Raw genomic sequence first — 16,819 nt, 5'->3', positions numbered from 1 at the left:
TCCATTTAGTTCAAATCAGCACTTTGAAAGGGAACATTTTACATTTGTATTCTAGAATTTTACTTCCTGCTTAAAAACTCCAACCTCAATTCTCGAGCGTCACTTTCCAGTAAAGTTATATTCATTCGATTTTAAATCCCACACAATTACTTTTTTTTTTTAACCTTTTTTCCAAATTAGAACTTCTACATTTTTTTATTTTAGAATGTCACTTTCCATTCTAGAACTTCTTTCCCTCCTTGACTCAAATTGTCACTGGAACTTCAATTTTCATTCAGCAATTGTGTTTTACAGTTTGCAGTTTTTTATTTGCAGACCTAAATTTAAACCTACCGCATGTTTTTGGTGCTAACCTAGTTTTCACTAGTTTTGAGAAAAGGCGCTGTAATCAAGGAGTGTCAAGCTGACACTTCCTTCCTTTTCAAACTAAAAGTCTGTCCACTTTAGGTCACACAGAACTGCTGTATTGGGTCAATATTAGCTTTGCAAAATGTTTACAGGGAGTGTGGTTAAACTCTCCTAAATGAAGTTTGTTCCATAAACTGAATTTGCTTATGTTTCATTTGTAAAGGGTTACGAAATAGGTTTAAATTGCAGGAGTTCACAATATGAGTTGTTTTACCTTTTTTACTTTCTACATTTCTAAAAAAAGAAGAAGAAAAAAGTACACATTTTTTCTGCAATATTTTCTATCCTATCTTATTTTTGTATGTAGCTTGACACCCAAAACATTTCTTTAGCCATGGAGACAATTGCCCAGCATCCCGCTCCCACTTCATTTAGCGCCAAGCCAATAAGAGAAGTCCTTTGCATGACTACATCTGCCCCTTTAATGACATGGTGGGAAATGATTAACAGTAGCCCGCTCTGCATGAAAGCCTTCCAGCAGCTGTGTTGGATATCCTTAATGCTTGGTGGGACGTTATGTGCTATGCTGTGTTCATTAACCCATCAGTTGTTTTGGGAAGAATGGGAAATGTGTCTGGAATCCTGGATGGCATAGCTTTCAGGTCACATGCACGTTCAGTGCACATTTGCTGACCTGCTTGGAGTGGAGCACAATGGGAGAATGAAAAATAACGGCACAGTACAAACAGCAGGAACAAGCGATAGCATTAGCAACTGGTGTCGTCCCACAATGTAGCATGTAAACAGAATTAAACTGCTTGTATCAGAGCACCGCCTTGTAATCGGAAGGTTGCCGGTTCGAGCCCCGGGCCGGACAGTCTCCGTTGTTGTGTCCTCAGACAAACTTGACCTAAGAGGCCTGTTAAAATCACATTGTCCATGTTGGGAATCAGTAATTTAATGGCATCAGCAAATTCCATCTGGTGATAAAGTCCAAGGCTTGGGAAGCCACGCGGAGCATTTGTAACTCCAGCCCATCTAGAAAGTCAGAGCAATAAAGCTTAAGAACTCACTTTATAACAGCAATGTCCTTCCTAATGAACAATATCAACACCTTCCACAATGGATTCCTCATGGATCTCAAATGATCTCAGAAAAGATACAAGTGGAAGTGCCTTATGTCCCTCCAGGGGTGAAAAGAGCCAAATAACTGTCTACAAGGAAGTCAAGAACATCTACTTGTGATGTGTTTTGTTTTTAGCTCAGCTTTTTAAGCACATATGGAGGCAAAAAGTTAAGAGGGAAAACATGAACAACTCCAAATATGTCGTCTAAGGAGCTTGGAAAGAAAAGCATCTGGACTTCTTTAAGTTGTTTTCACCTCTCATCCAAGAAGCTTCTTCAGTTCTAGGGTCAAACGGTGGAGAGTCCCAGATTTAAGCCCTATGAGAGGGTCCCCCCAAAAGGGACAATGGACCCCTAATGATCCTCTACCTAATCACACGAGCCAAGGTGTGAAAACGGGTGTAGGTCAGCTCATTGTGAAACCTACCCCCACCCTATCATGAGATTTCCTGAGGTCAGATGGCCCAGGATGTGAGTGAGTATTAAGGAAGGGAAGGGATCTCAGAACTGGATTGTAGATGGCAGACAGTTGGTGTCGTAAGCCACCGCCTCTGTTCAAATATGGTCGCTCACAGTGGGCATAGATTCAATTCAATTCAATTCAGTTCAATTCAATTTTATTTATATAGCGCCAAATCACAACAAAAGTCACCTCAAGGCGCTTTATATTGTACGGTAGATACAGAGAAAAGGCCAACAATCATATGACCCCCTATGAGCAAGCACTTTGGCGACAGTGGGAAGGAAAAACTCCCTTTTAACAGGAAGAAACCTCCGGCAGAACCAGGCTCAGGGAGGGGCGGGGCCATCTGCTGCGGCCGGTTGGGGTGAGAGAAATAGATGGCCTCTTTCCCTCCTCTTTCAAACCATCTGTCTTCTCTGTTCAAAATGTGAACATTGGCATCCTCAAAGGAGTGACCTTTGTCCTTTAGAGTCTTGTCCTGCCGAGGTGGCTCTTCTATGTTGTGCCATGCGTTTATGAAGTGGCTGTTTGGTCTCTCCAATGTAGAGGTCTGAGCATTCCTCACTACACTGTACAGCATTCCAAATATGTCAAAATCCACAAGCTTCCTTTTGTGCAATAACAAATTTTACAATAAGACAAAGCCCAACAGGCAGGCAGACATTTAGGTATTAAGAAAATCAAAGATCCAAAGTTGCTTTCCATCAGTTTTTGACAAAATAAAAAAGAAATTATATTGTTTTAGTCAAAATAATAATTTTCTTTAAGGGAAACACAAATTGCTTACATACAATCCAAGACTGGGTACAGTAGGCTGGACAGTCTATTTAGTAAGTTTAAAAAATATGAAATTTTCCAACACATTGAACAATAGAAGCATGTCTCATATATAGAGTACTGTTTAGAAATATGTACCTACATACAAAGTGCAAGTAAACATAATTAACCTCCTTTTCCATTCTTTTTAACATTACAACATGGCTATTTAAGTTGTTGCTACCAGGATGGCTAACTAACCAACTCTTCCAAGTTGGTCCCTGTCATGCTTGAAGAACTCTAACTGATGGGAGATGTGTCGTGGATTCACGGACCATTTGATGCTTGTCATCCTGGATAATTTAAACTACCAACTCAAAATCGTTTCTATGGTGATAACATCAAGACGTTGCTTTGTGCTTAACTGAAAAGTTATCATCCTCTGTACCTAGAAGGATGACTCAATGTGGCAGATAAGCGGCTGAAAAGAATGATGCGCGCAATGTGTAATGATTGATAAACTGTGTTGCAGGTCGGCCAGTTGGTTTCTTGGATGCTGTTAACGGTGCATGGATGCGAAGTTTGACAGTTTGAAGCGGTTCAAAAAGTCTGGTCAGTCTGGATGCTGCACACAAATCAAGAGAAATGTTATTATTTACTTTCACTTTCTGCAATATTAGCTTGATGATTATGCTTTTTTTCTAGTCTTTTTTTCCTTCAGTTTAGAAAAAACGGATGTTTGAGTCTGGCAGCACGGTGGCACGGTGGTTAGCACTGTTGCCGCACAGCAAGAAGGTCCTGAGTTCAATTCCAACATCAGGCCGGGGTCTTTCTGTGTGGAGTTTGCATGTTCTCCCCGTGTTTGCGTGGGTTCCCTCCGGGTACTCTGGCTTCCTCCCACCGTCCAAAGACATGCAGCTTGTGGGGATAGGTTAATTGGATAATCCAAATTGTCGCTAGGTGTGAATGTGCAAATGAATGTGAGTGCGAATGGTTGTCTGTCCCTGTGTGTTGGCCCTGCGACAGACTGGCGACCTGTCCAGGGTGTACCCCGCCTCTCGCCCTATGACAGCTGGGATAGGCTCCAGTGCCCCCCGCGACCCTGAGAAGCGGAAGCGAATGGATGGATTTGAGTCATCTGAGGCTTTTTCTAGTAAATCAACTTGCATCCATTGTTCACCTTTTATACACGCCTGTGACTGCCTCAGTTTTTCAGGAAGACTTACCTGGCATCATTGTGATATCAGAAATAAGTGAAAGTGTCAGAAGTCAAATAAATCCAAAGAGTTCCAAGCAAAGAAAGTTTTTATCAACATCAAACATTTAATATTATAGACTGTAACTTCTGAGCTGTCCTTACCTTTGAAAATGCTGCAATTTTTTTATCCATCCCTGGAAAATACAACAACTGTACAATTGCTAGTAGACGCATTATGTAGAAACAGTTTGTGTGTTTGGTGATATTTGGTGCACAGCATTCATAGACATCATTCTGTCTATGAATGCTCTTCTTCAGCAGCTAGTTAGATTTCCATCTTCACCAAAAATACATCACATATCATCACTAGCTAGGATGTAGCAAATGAAAAATGAACCCACTCAACAGTAATATGCATTAACCTGCTTGTCAGATCTAATTACTCATTAACTCAGGGTGCAGGAACACTCTTCCAGCCTTCTTTAACCACAGGGTAAACTGTGTTGATAAACAGATGGTCATAAATATTGGTCATGCCTTTATGATCACATGGTCTACAGCAATGCTCAGGTAGGTGGTCTTGTGTTTAAATGACGCTCAGTTGGTACTAAGATGCCCAAAAATCTATTCTTAACTTACACGAGTGACATCCAGTGTGGTCTTCTGCTGCTGTCGCTTATCTGCCTTAAGGTTTGACTTATTGCACGTTCAGAGATGCTCTTCTGTACATCTTAGTCAGCTCAAAGCAGTCTTCCTATTCTCCTCTCACCTGTAGCATCAACAAAACAGTTGGTCATCATAAATTTCTCAGATACTCAGACTAGCTCGTCTGGCACCAACAAAGCCACTTAAATCACTTTAATTGCCCATTCTGATGCCCTGTTTACATGTGAAAACACAATGAGTTGCTGCCATCTGATTGGCTGATTAGGTATTTAAGTTGACGAGCAGTTGAACTGGAATACCTAACAAAGTGATTGAGTGTGTAAGAGAAACATAACAGTACCAAAGATATTTTCAAATCGGTTGTATTTTGAACAAATACAACTTATGAAAGGTTGAAACTGAATAACTGGATCTGACTCCATAAAAAACAGTGTTAGTTTATTTTTTATTTTTTTTATTTTTATAAAACTATCAATGTCTTAGTTTCATTATATGTTGTTATGTACTTTAAGTACAATAAATTGTTTGTGAAATATTACATTCTACTTTTATTTACATTCCACACAGAAAAAAAGCTTATGCCAAAAACACTGATTTTAAGTAATTTGATTAGATGTAAAATTTCCATGCCATTTTGTGACATATGTACAATGTAAAACATAACATTGATTGACATCTGGTCAAATAACATTTACTTAATTACTTGCATACATTCATTTTATACCAAGCACATTTTCTTCACAATTTTTGATATTTCAGTTCAACTCAAAATTACTGCCTTACCTTTATTGAAGGTCAAAAATATTTTTAGAAAGCTTATTTCATGCACTGATGTTTTACTTAAAGAAAAAAAATATTGGTAGTATAACGCACACTGATCTAATATAACAAAAGAAAGAAGAACATTTTAAGTTTTCTTTGGTGGCAGTGCCAAAATGTGTCAGTATAACTAACATCCCAGCTATAACTCTATAACTTGTTTTTTTTTAAAGCCTATGGAGATAATTGTTACTGATATTTCACTAAAAAGCTACAAGTGTGTACGGCAGAGTGACTCTCCAACGGGTAACCGGGCAGTGTCTACTTCGTCAGGGTTTCACAGTAAAATCCGAGCTATTCCCTGACCTGCTGGTCTGGCGCCGCTTAGCTTTTAAACACAATGACCCAGATATAATGAAGCTGAGAGGCTCAGTGACTTTTCCCGGCCTCCTCCAGCTTCCCACACAAACAGAAACTGTCATGGTCCCCGTGCCTGCTCGGCTGGCCCTGTGTGGCTACATGTTATGTTTTGTCTTTTCTCTCTCTCCTCTCTCTCTGCTCGCTGCCTGGGCGGAGCTCATTGTGAGCTCCCGGCCTCCACCACCTGTAGGCAATCACCTGTGGCTCCTCACCTTGTTTGCTCCCGCTACTTAAGGCAGTGACTGAGAGCACCTCGCCGCTGGACTATTGAATAACGCTCGTCAGTGCTACTTTAGCCTCAGCCAGTTTTGAGCTCTGTCCGTGAAAGTTCCGTGCTAACCCTTGTTCTCTGTATGCAGATTTCTCGTGTTTGGTTTGGAGACTCTGGACACTTTTCCCGACCCCGCTCTGCACCCCTGGGAACCCTGGCCCCCTTCTCCTTCACCTGTATATAGTGCACCTGGAGTGTGTAAATAAACCTGTTTTTCTGAGATTTCAGTCTGCGCCGAGTCCTCCCTGCTCCTCCGTGACAGAAACCTCTCTCTGCACACACCTGTTTCTGCCTGACCACCAGCAGCGAGCTTTCACGCACTCTCACACCCAAGCACTGACAAATAACTGCCACAATCTCTATTCCTGGACCAGGTCCCAGCAAGCGCTGGTATCCAATTTATGTCTGAAAGCTGCTTAGAACGCATTGCCCAATAATAAACAACAACAACAGCTGGAGGTGTTACAGTGTGTTCTCTTTTCAAAAAGTGTTTAGTTTTGGTTTGAGGATTTTTTTTTCAAGTGAATTAGCCCAGGTTTCTATCCCCATACCATGATTATGCGGAATTGTTGCTTCAGACAGAATTTATGTTGTTGAATTTTTAAAGGATTAACATTTTTTAAAAGAATTAAAATCTTTTGTAGCATTGAACTAGTTGAATGATACGCCCGCATAAAAACAAACTGCTTTCAACAGCCTCACCTAAATTACTTCATTGTAATGTAATGTCTTATCTCTTTGATCCAAATGTTTTCAGCAAGGTTTCTGAACCTGAACCAAGGGTACAGAGTTTCATTTCACCAACATGTCGACATTGTTTTGGTCTTTTCTCAGTTTAAATTGAAGCCTATTATGTAATCCTATTGCCATGCATTTTCCAGAACTACTTACCAAAGCCTAATTTTGAATTCAACCTCAATTGATTTGAGCCCTCAGTCCTTATTTTATTGCCTTGCATGGTTTACAGGTATTATAAAACCAAACTTGGATACTGCTGTAGCTTGTCCAGTCACTAAATATTAGTCTAGATTACAAATGATTAAAATTAGTCCCTCAAATTGCTTTGAGCACTTCATTTATTGCCCCTTACATCTTCAGGATTTGTTCCACTATGTTTACGTCTAAAGTCTTTAAGCTTCTTTTTCAGTACTTCCTCTCTTGCTTCTTTGTGTAATCACAGAATAAGGCTGTAGCCGGGCTTGGTCAGTTTAATTGAATTCTTACACACCAAACTAAGTCTGAAGCAGACTGAGGCTCAGGGTTTAAAGGGTTTGACAGTTCATTACATAGATGTAAGAGGAGCGTGGAAACGGGTAAGGAGACAGAAGCAAGAAGTCTTCAGGATCAGACTGATCCTGAAGACAGCAGGATTCCTCGTCGTTGCTGGCCACACCTTGGCCTCACTGTTGGCGGTGAGCCCTCTGACTCCTCCCAGGGTTAGGGCCGAATCCACATGTTCAAACGGAGATGAAAGGCCACCAGTAGGAAGGTTTGCCGGTGCCAATACCAACTGCCTGCCAAGTAAGCCCTGCTTAACATGCGCTTCCAGATGTTACTGACGCTGATTATTCTGCTCTTTGGCTCTCCCTGGAGTCAAGGAGGGAGCCTCCGCTTGACCCCTTCACATCAAAGTGTGGAGGAGGACTCAAAACAATGAGCACTTCCAGAGAAGAGCGAAGGTCTTATGTGTGTGTTTATGTGAGTGTAAGTGTGTGCAGAGTGAGGAATCAATGATTTATGAGGGTAAGAAGTGGGTTGGGCCTCTCATCTGAATAGTTGACATTAATGCCTATGTCCTGTGGGTATGAATCCGGAGATCAGAGAACTGACTGACTATGAGCTCACATTCGCATACTTTTGCTCATAATTCAATCCACACTGTACTCTACATACAGTATTGTGCTTCACAGTAAGAAGTACTTACATCCTTGAATGGGAGCTGTAATACTACCAGAGATGAGAAGTAATATAGTACAAGAATTTTCAAGCATCTGCACTTTACTGGAGAATGTTTCTGCTAACTTTTTACTTTCACTTACTTTTATCAAGGGTTAAAGTGAGTCAGAATGATCCAAACAGCGCGTTTGGTGCAGACCTCCATAAGTTGTGGTCCCAGTATTTCAGCACCTAGCTAGCACTCCAGATTTTGAGTGAGCATAAAGGGAGTATATTGTGAAATGTCCTGCAAACCAAACAAAGGATATTCAAAGGTTGTGTTGGACTGGTGCACAGCAGCTGTGGTGTTCATGGTCAACGTTGGGTTACATGAAGAGCAGCAGAGATTGATTGTCAGTGTAGATGACAGCTTGTTAAACATGTGCTTGAATCTTCACGTCACAATTCAATTGTGTAAATCCACAAAAAGAAGTAAACTTCAGAGGAGCAGCAGCACTGATATGTACACAAAGAAAATCTACAGGAGCTTGTTTTTCCCCAGACTGAGCCACTATAACTGACCATATGTTTGAACCTGTTGAACGCCACTTTAATATCTTATTGCACGCGTTCTTTCTATTTAGGTGTGGAGCCAATTTAAAAAGATAATGTTTGCATTCCCATGTACTGTATTATTATATGTATTATTTTATAATTATATTAATATATCAAAAGGATCAGTTAGCTTTGCATATAAAATAGCAGGTATAAATGTCAATTTTCCTTTTTTACTTTTACTTCAGTAAACAAACTGAATAAGTACTGGAGTGTTTGGATTAACAAACTCTACATAAGTAACAAATATACCACTACCACCTCTGCATAAACCAACTTTAATATGATTAAAGATGTCATGAAGAAATGTACTTTTACATTTCGCTGTATTGTGTGACATTTGCTTTTTATGTCCTTTTGTTTTGCTTGTTAGTGTGTATTTCAGCCCTGAAGTTTTATTGTAGAGATTTTTATGTACCTTTATAATTTAATTTTAATTGAAAAGTGCCAAATTTCAACACTCCACTCTTTCAAAAATGTTCACAGTGTGAAAGTAAAATGATGCATACTATAGTTTCCTCAATCATACTACAGTTATTGTACAAGAAAGGGAGTAAAGGTGGAACTTTTATCCAGGCAATGACTCAAAAAATAAGAAACTAAAATTTAAAGATCACGTTTTATTTGTAAAGTTTTCTGTCCACAGTTTTGCAGGACAAAAGTGCAACAGTAAAAGAAAATAAATGGATTTAAAAATCACAAAGTCACAGCAAGTCACATTTTTATGTTACAGAAGCATTGTGTACTTTCTTATTTTGAAATATCCACCATTCATCCATTCCGTCCGTGGTGAGAGGTAGGATACACCCTGGGAGTTTAGGCAAAAATACGGCAAAAATAGAGTTTATATGGGAGCTTAACAACCTCGAAAGTAAATACTTTATATGACCACCTTTAGTCTTCAACACAGACTGATCTCTCTTCGGCAGCTTTCTTGTAATTTCTTTAGACAGACTACAGGAGTCTTGCTTTGTGAAGTACATTCTGTAGGTTTTCTTTGGATGTTGGCTGCCTTTTGTTCCATTCTCTGTCAAGATGATCCCACACTGCTTCAGTAATGTTGAGGTCTGAACTCCTCGACACCACTGGCTGAACTGCAGCTCCAAGCTCAGCTCCGTCCACCGTGTTTTACAGACTGATCTAGACACTCGCTGACCTCTCCAACTAAAAGAAACACTGAAATTTGAATTAATCCACTAACTGCTAGTGACAAAGTGCATAAAAATACAATTTCAAATGAACTCTTTTCTTAGTTGTGTTTTATGTATAAACACAACACTGGTTGTTATGTGCCTTTTGATATCTGAATGAGTCATAGGTTAGTGTTAAGTAGCTTAACAAAAAAACAAACAAAAAACATTCGTCTGAAAATGGGTCAGGTATAAAGACTGGGCTAAAAATGAGTGAAAAGCACCAGAAGAAGAAGAAAGTCTGGCTCTTGTGTGGAGTTGCAGAGCGTGGTTCAAACCAAGAACCTTCCTGTTGTGAGGCAACAGTGCTTTCCACTCGTTATTGAACTTCTTTAAATGCTTTGCTATAAGGCAGCACAGATAAGACATCCTTATGTGCCACAGATGACATCATGACTGCTTCTGAGCTTGTATGTTAACAGGCTGCACTTTAAAAAGAAACAATAACTCACATGCACATAACGAGTATATTGAAATATGTTTCGCTGTCATAAATTTGAAAATTCAAGTGTAGCAAATGCACATGCACATTGGTGAAAACAGGTGTAATTTGGGTTAAAATAAAATAGAAGTAAATTAGTTGAGGCAGTTTGATGCAAAATGAGAAGGCTCTTAATTCATCTGAGAAGTAGCAGGAGCTCAAACACTGGCAAAAATGGATCTACACTTTTTTTTTTAACCACATAGCTTTTTGTCTGACTGCATTGATAAATGTTTCTTACAGGAAACATTTGTAAATTAATTTTTTTTATCAACGCATTAAATCAGTAGGCTCAAAACATTTGTGTAAGTACGCAGTTCAGAAAAACTAATAAATGAGGTATTCAGTCAAAGCGGTGGAGTCATTTCATCGCCTTTTGAAATCTGAAGAGTCTGAAGCGGCACGCCTGGCTTACATGAACACCACCCAAGGCTACACATTTCATAGACAAGCCTCAACTCAGAAAGGAACGCCGTAACTCCCAATATCATCCACCTATTCATCCTAACAAATGAACTGGATCTGTTTCATGTTAGAATTGCAGTGCTCACACATAAAGAAAGCTGAGGAGTCTCCTTCACAGGAAGGGAAAAGTGGATCTTATTGTGTTGCTGTAAAACACATTATCTTTATGCTTACATAGATGTGCGTGCCGCAAAGTATAAAGTGTACAAAGTAGATCGCATGGGTCGGTAATTTTTATAAAGCAACAAAAAAGTGCCTCAAGGTGAAAGCAAAAGTTCAACTATGGTTGACAACCATAAAGCATACAGTGCGGTTTCATGCATGTACAGACACCAACATAAAGCATGCCATTAGAATACATGAATAAGATAACCTTTATTGGACCTATAGAAGTGAAGGAAATGCAACAATGACATTTCTCACGTATACAACATCGTATAGGAACACAGTTTTCTGCTTTCCATGTTTTTCTGAGCATGTGTTATGTGCGTGTGGTCCTGTACACACCTACTGCAGGTAGAACTAACTAGAAGTATCCTAATGACACATGTAAAGCTTTAAATGTGTCATTAGGATCAATATTGATGTCGAGTTTGAAGAAAGGTCATGACTGAAAAAAACATTCAAGCTCTGTTAAAACCTACAACCAAGTCAGTGTTACACCAATGCCAAAGGTCATGATCTAAAGCCAACATCTACTTTTTGTTCAGAAAGATATTATCAGTGCTTTGAGCATCAGCATCATGCAATGTATCGGTCAAACTCGGCTAATTCACTGTCTGACATACTGCAAAGTAACACAAGCAAACATTGATATTGCGGATGTTTTATTTGCTTTCTCATAAATATCAAAAAATTGCATTTTGGGTATCATATATTTGAAGTGTTTTTGGTGTAAACCATCGATATATAATGTATCTACAATGGTCTGAGAACTTTATAGTCTCAGAGAGGCTGTGGCCCTGTTGTGAGATGTTATCTGGATAGAATACACGACGTATATTTGTTTGTTCTGTACAAGTAATACAAAGCAATCAAAAATACACGTATAAAATATACATTAAATGTATGTAATAGTTTGCTAAATAATTATGGTACAGGAAGTTTGTATATATAAATAAATAAATAATAAATAGTCGATGCTGCATTATGTCTGAGCATATCCTGGGTTGGGACACGGAAAAAAACAAATACAATAAATTAAAAATAAAATAAAATAAAACAAAACAGAACAGAACACAATCTCCTAAAGACATATGTTATTCCCAATAGAATATAGAAAAAACTGAGAAGAAACTGAGAAACTGTACCATTTCTAGAAAAATGTTAGATTATTTTCAAGTTAATGGCAACAATATCTGGGACAAGACCATGTTCACTACTGTGTGGCATCTGATCTTCTTTTAACAATAGTCCATGTCAAGACAAAAAATGGACAGCATTCCATGTGGGAAGTGGTCTCCTCACTTCCCACATGGAATGCTGTCCATTTTTTGTCTGCATGGAGCTAATCAGCAGTCTTTGGGTTTTTTCTTTTTCTTTCAATGTTTAGAAGAGTCTGGGTGCTGATCCGCCCTACCTGCATACGAGATCTTTCAGCAAATCATTTTATTGTAATATGAATATGAATAATATGAAATTTAGCATTGTCTCGCTGAAATATGCATTTAAAATATACCTTTGAGCATTGATGGTGCCTTTCCTAATGGCTGACAATTTCATAGTCCATGGAGACAGCCGTCTACTTATTTTTGCAGATGAATCCAGAATTTTACACTTGGATTTGCTTTTGGATCACAGAAGAGTTTTCTACTTTACCTCAGTCCATCTTAAATAAGCTTTGGTCCAGGGAGGATGGTGGTATTTCTGGATCATCATGTTCAGATATGGCTATTTCTATGGATGACAAAGTCTTATGTGTGGACGGCAGACTGTGTTCATGGGCAATGATTTCTGAGCCCCAGTTTTCTGCAGATTTCCAGAATACCTTGATAATATTATATACTGTAGATGATAAAATATATAGTTTTACTTTGATGGACATTATTCTGAAATTGTTACACAGTGTTTCCATCTCCATTCCATCTTTACATCTGAGAAACTCTGCCTCTCTAAGATGCTCTTTTTCTACCCAATCATGGTACTAATCTGTTGCCAGTTAGTTGTAAAATCTTCCCTCCATCTGTTTCATTTTAATATTACTTAGTTTTCCAGCTTTTTGCAGCCCCCCCTACCTTTTTCTTGAGATGTGTTATTGCTATCAAGTTCAAAAGGAGGTAATTTTTTTTAATGGTACATTTATTCAGTTCAAATATAACATGTTTTCTATGTCATATAGTGAATAAAATATTGTTTTACTAGGTTTGCAAATTTGATTACAGATTACAGTAGTTTTTTTGGGGTTTTATATGCAATAGCATTTTTCTACATACAGGATTTGGAAGCTGACTGGTGTAGAAACCTGACTTTGTGACCTTTCAGCACCCTTTCTTTAGGCCTTTACGGCTCTGTAACAAACACACCCCCAGAAAAACACAAAGTGACATGACACAGGGTGAGGCGGACCTTACGTCATGGCATTTGCACGCTGTGAGGTCGAGCCCCGGGGCAGTTGGGTTGAGACAGCGTGATGGTCGGATCACTGTGTCATCAGTTGGCCGGAGGTGCAACAAAAAGGCTTAATGCATGATTAAGTCCCGAATCAACTCTCATTATGAGTGAGCACGTCAACTGTGAGTGCAGTGTGGTTCCCTTTCAGAAAACTGAACCCTGTATCAAAATCTGCCCTAACAGCTCCCCTCTGAACTCATGCTGAGGCTCATAGACTTTCTGCAGCTTTAGACTCTTTCTGCATCTTTGACTTTGTCATCACTAGCTAGAGTCTGTCATCTGATACTCTATTTAAGGCTATAGCACACAATCTTTTGACATGAGTTGGCACAAATTTGTTGTGCTGCTTTTACGTTCTTCCTCCTGTGGGGAAATTACAGTTGAACTGTCAAACACATTTAGCTTAAGGACCTAGGTCTCAAAGTCCTTCACAAGCACTGTGCATATCTGGTAACCTGGGTCATGTTTGCCTTTTTCAGAGGTGGCAAAAGTATACATAACGTAACTGTAGAGGTACAGATACTTGTGTTAATAAATACTCCAGTAAAAGTTGCAGTGCTGTGTCAACATCTTTACTTAAGTAAAAGTGAAAAAAATAAGACAACGACCCTACAATAATGCAAAGAGAGAAAACCCCAACAATCATATGACCCAAAGTGCTTTGGTGACAGCGGGAAGGAAAAACCTCTTTTTAACAGGAAGAAAATTCCAGCAGGAAGGGGCGGGGCCATCTGTCTCAACTGGTTGGGAGTAAGAGGAGGGAAACAGTAGTACTGTAGCAGTACCTACTACTACAATATCCTACTTTGATATCTTACTACAAGTAAGCCACCTGTCAGAGAGCATAGTGCTCTACTGGGGTTATTTGGTACTACAAGGTCTGTAGGACTAGAGATCCGATTACTTTTTTCAAGTAACGAGTAAAGTAAGGGATTACTATTGCAAAAAAGTAATTAGATTACTGTTACTTTCCCATAAGCACGCTGTGTTACTACGTTACTACGTTACTACGTCACTAAACCGTGATTTTGTTTGTGAGAGTGTCTCATGACAATGACGTATGAGCGTGCGACGCCCGTGGCAACAACAGAGGCGTGCAGATCAACAATGGATAATATGGAGTGCGGGAGAACAGTACGACTGTGCAGCGTTTAAAGCGTGGAAGTACTGACATTATTTTGAGTTTGATTCCGCAGAAAGTGACAAAAACCTCCACCGGCCCCACTCCTGCTAAACAGGTGAAAATAGATTTAAGAGCAACAGGCCTTAGTGCTGCCGAGTCTTTGATTTTGTTTATTTTTTACTGTGTTTTACTTGCATCTATTTAAAAGAGTGAGTGTAAACACAAAAAAATATTTTATTTTATGTGCTATAATACGCAAAGAAATGGGTTTAAATGTTAAACAACTTTCTTCAAGTCAAAGACTGTTGCATATAATTTAATTTTTGCTTGATGCAATGTGCATAAAGTTAAAAGATTAAAACTAATAAAACAAGTTTTAAAAAGAGACTTTTTTATTTTATTAAATGTTATATGAAGGATTATGCATAAAAAATGAAATTGAGCTAAAAGGTCTAGTGCTTTATTAGGTATTCAGCTTGTGTATCATGTTTTTAGTAATAAGGTAAATAATTACTTTTAAAATTATGTAATCAGTAAGTAATGGGATTACTTTCTTGGAGTGGTAATCAGTAATTAGTAACTAATTCCTATTTTCAAGTAGGTTGATCAACACTGTTTAGGACTTCACAGTACTGCTCTGCTGTAAAGCTAACCACTGCACAACCGTGCTGCTCTTGCTTGTATATTTCCACATATATATTAATTTGATTAGGGATGAACGCAAAGACCAGGAATAAAACTGGTTTATAAAATAATAAAATTTTCCATCAACATACAACATTGGGAATACACTGAATATGACTTTGTTTAAGATGAGAGTAAGTGCCTTGTAATGGATGTAAACAGAATATTTGGAATATTCTGAGATGACAAAATCCCAAAGTGGGAACGTCCATCTCAGAAAACCCAGCTAACCTAGCTAACCTGAAGAAGGTAAGAGAGCACACCCTGCAGCAAAAGAAGCTAAACTATGGAAAGGCAAAGGAAAACATGAAGGCAGTGTTTCCGTTGGTTACCTGATAACTCACAGGCGCAAAGGGGGAGGAGGAATTGTAGTTCAATATGTTTATTGAGAGTGGGATGTGCACTGTTTCAGTCAGCTGCGCTCAAGATGTTTAGCGCTCCACTTGAACCAAAATAAAAAACATGTGGATCTGCTTGCTATTAAAGGGGCTAAGATGTATATGGAAAAGTAGAAACTAAAAAAAAACACTCGTGAAAGAGGACTGGAACAGATGCCTGGATCAAAACAGAATTAAAAGCATTTTTTATGGGTCTGTCAGGCTGTTTGTATAACTATTTTTTGCTTCTCATTGATTAATTAATTTATTAATAACATCCTGTTTTCTCTTTTTGCTTTCTATGAACCTGAGCTACCAGAAGATAATTAGAAAAATGTGGTGTAGTCTGCTCTCAACAATCCAGGTCACACTAAAGGATGCCATGAAGCATCAAATTTCTGATCCATTCATAACTAAAGCAGAGGAGCTGGTACACAAATGATCAAAAGATGTGGTAAAGCTCTGAACCCAGCATGTTGCACGTGCTGGAACAGCACTTTTAATTTGCTGAGACGACTGCTGACACTGGACTAAAACAGCTAGTGAGCCAGACATGAACGCATGTCTCACAAGTGATTGGACCAAGCTGGAGCGCCTTATCAAGCTGTTTGAGCCCTTTCCCATTCACATAGTCCGTTTTAGAGTGACAACCAGCCGCTCTTACAAGAAGCAATACCTGGGTTCAGCTGTGAGACACACCTGCTGACTAGTCTTTGTTTTTTCTTGGTTCTGTCCATATGCTGTCGTACAAATTGACAGATTTCAGGCCTTTTGTTGTTGCTGAGCTGGCCAGTGCATTCATTCTTTTTAATGTAATGTAATTTAATGTAACTGTTTATTAATTTAGCTATTCCTGCATCTCTGTGCCTTTTATATATTTTATTATTATGACACTTCAGCCTATTTTGTTTCCAGCAATTATTGATCAACATGTTGTTGTAATCCTCGTGGATTTCACTTTAGGGAGACACTCTCTGGGAGTCTTTAAAACCTTTATAGTCTTTGATGCATTGCAACAACTGTTATTATGGCACAGCACTGCTAGAGGGGTGTTTTTCCACCATTTTGGTAGTAGGGGAGACCGCTCTCGTAGCCATAACAGACGAGCATGCTGCTTTCTTCTCACCTCTTCATCAGAAAGGCCTTAACTTTGTAACGGGCTGGCACAGGCATCTACCTGACCCCAGGACATGTATGGCTTGTATGGTCTTGTTATTGTTAATGCCCCCAAAAAGGCCAAGTGTTCTACCTATGTGACTAGCCTCCGAGTTGTCTGGTTGACTTCCACACTCCCCCGCTGGACCTGCTAGCCACTCCTCCCTCGCCAAACAGCTGGTACAGCACCTTTATCTTTTCATCTTATCCTCTATTAAAATTCTTTCTTGTTCTCTGA

The 16,819-nt window shown here is 39.1% G+C and overlaps 1 long non-coding RNA gene across 1 annotated transcript; it reads left to right on the top strand.

Moving 5' to 3' along the window:
- Positions 1-5,846: 5,846 nt before the first annotated feature.
- Positions 5,847-6,228, top strand: LOC113012619 (uncharacterized). The gene is made up of 2 exons (XR_003270727.1): positions 5,847-6,015; positions 6,095-6,228. It is a non-coding gene; the product is annotated as an uncharacterized LOC113012619 (long non-coding RNA).
- Positions 6,229-16,819: the final 10,591 nt, after the last annotated feature.

The sequence above is a fragment of the Astatotilapia calliptera genome, chromosome 19, assembly GCF_900246225.1.
Source record: "Astatotilapia calliptera chromosome 19, fAstCal1.2, whole genome shotgun sequence".
Lineage (NCBI taxonomy): Eukaryota > Metazoa > Chordata > Actinopteri > Cichliformes > Cichlidae > Astatotilapia > Astatotilapia calliptera.
Note: the sequence above shows the minus strand (reverse complement) of the source record. Positions and strands in the feature narration are given on the sequence as shown.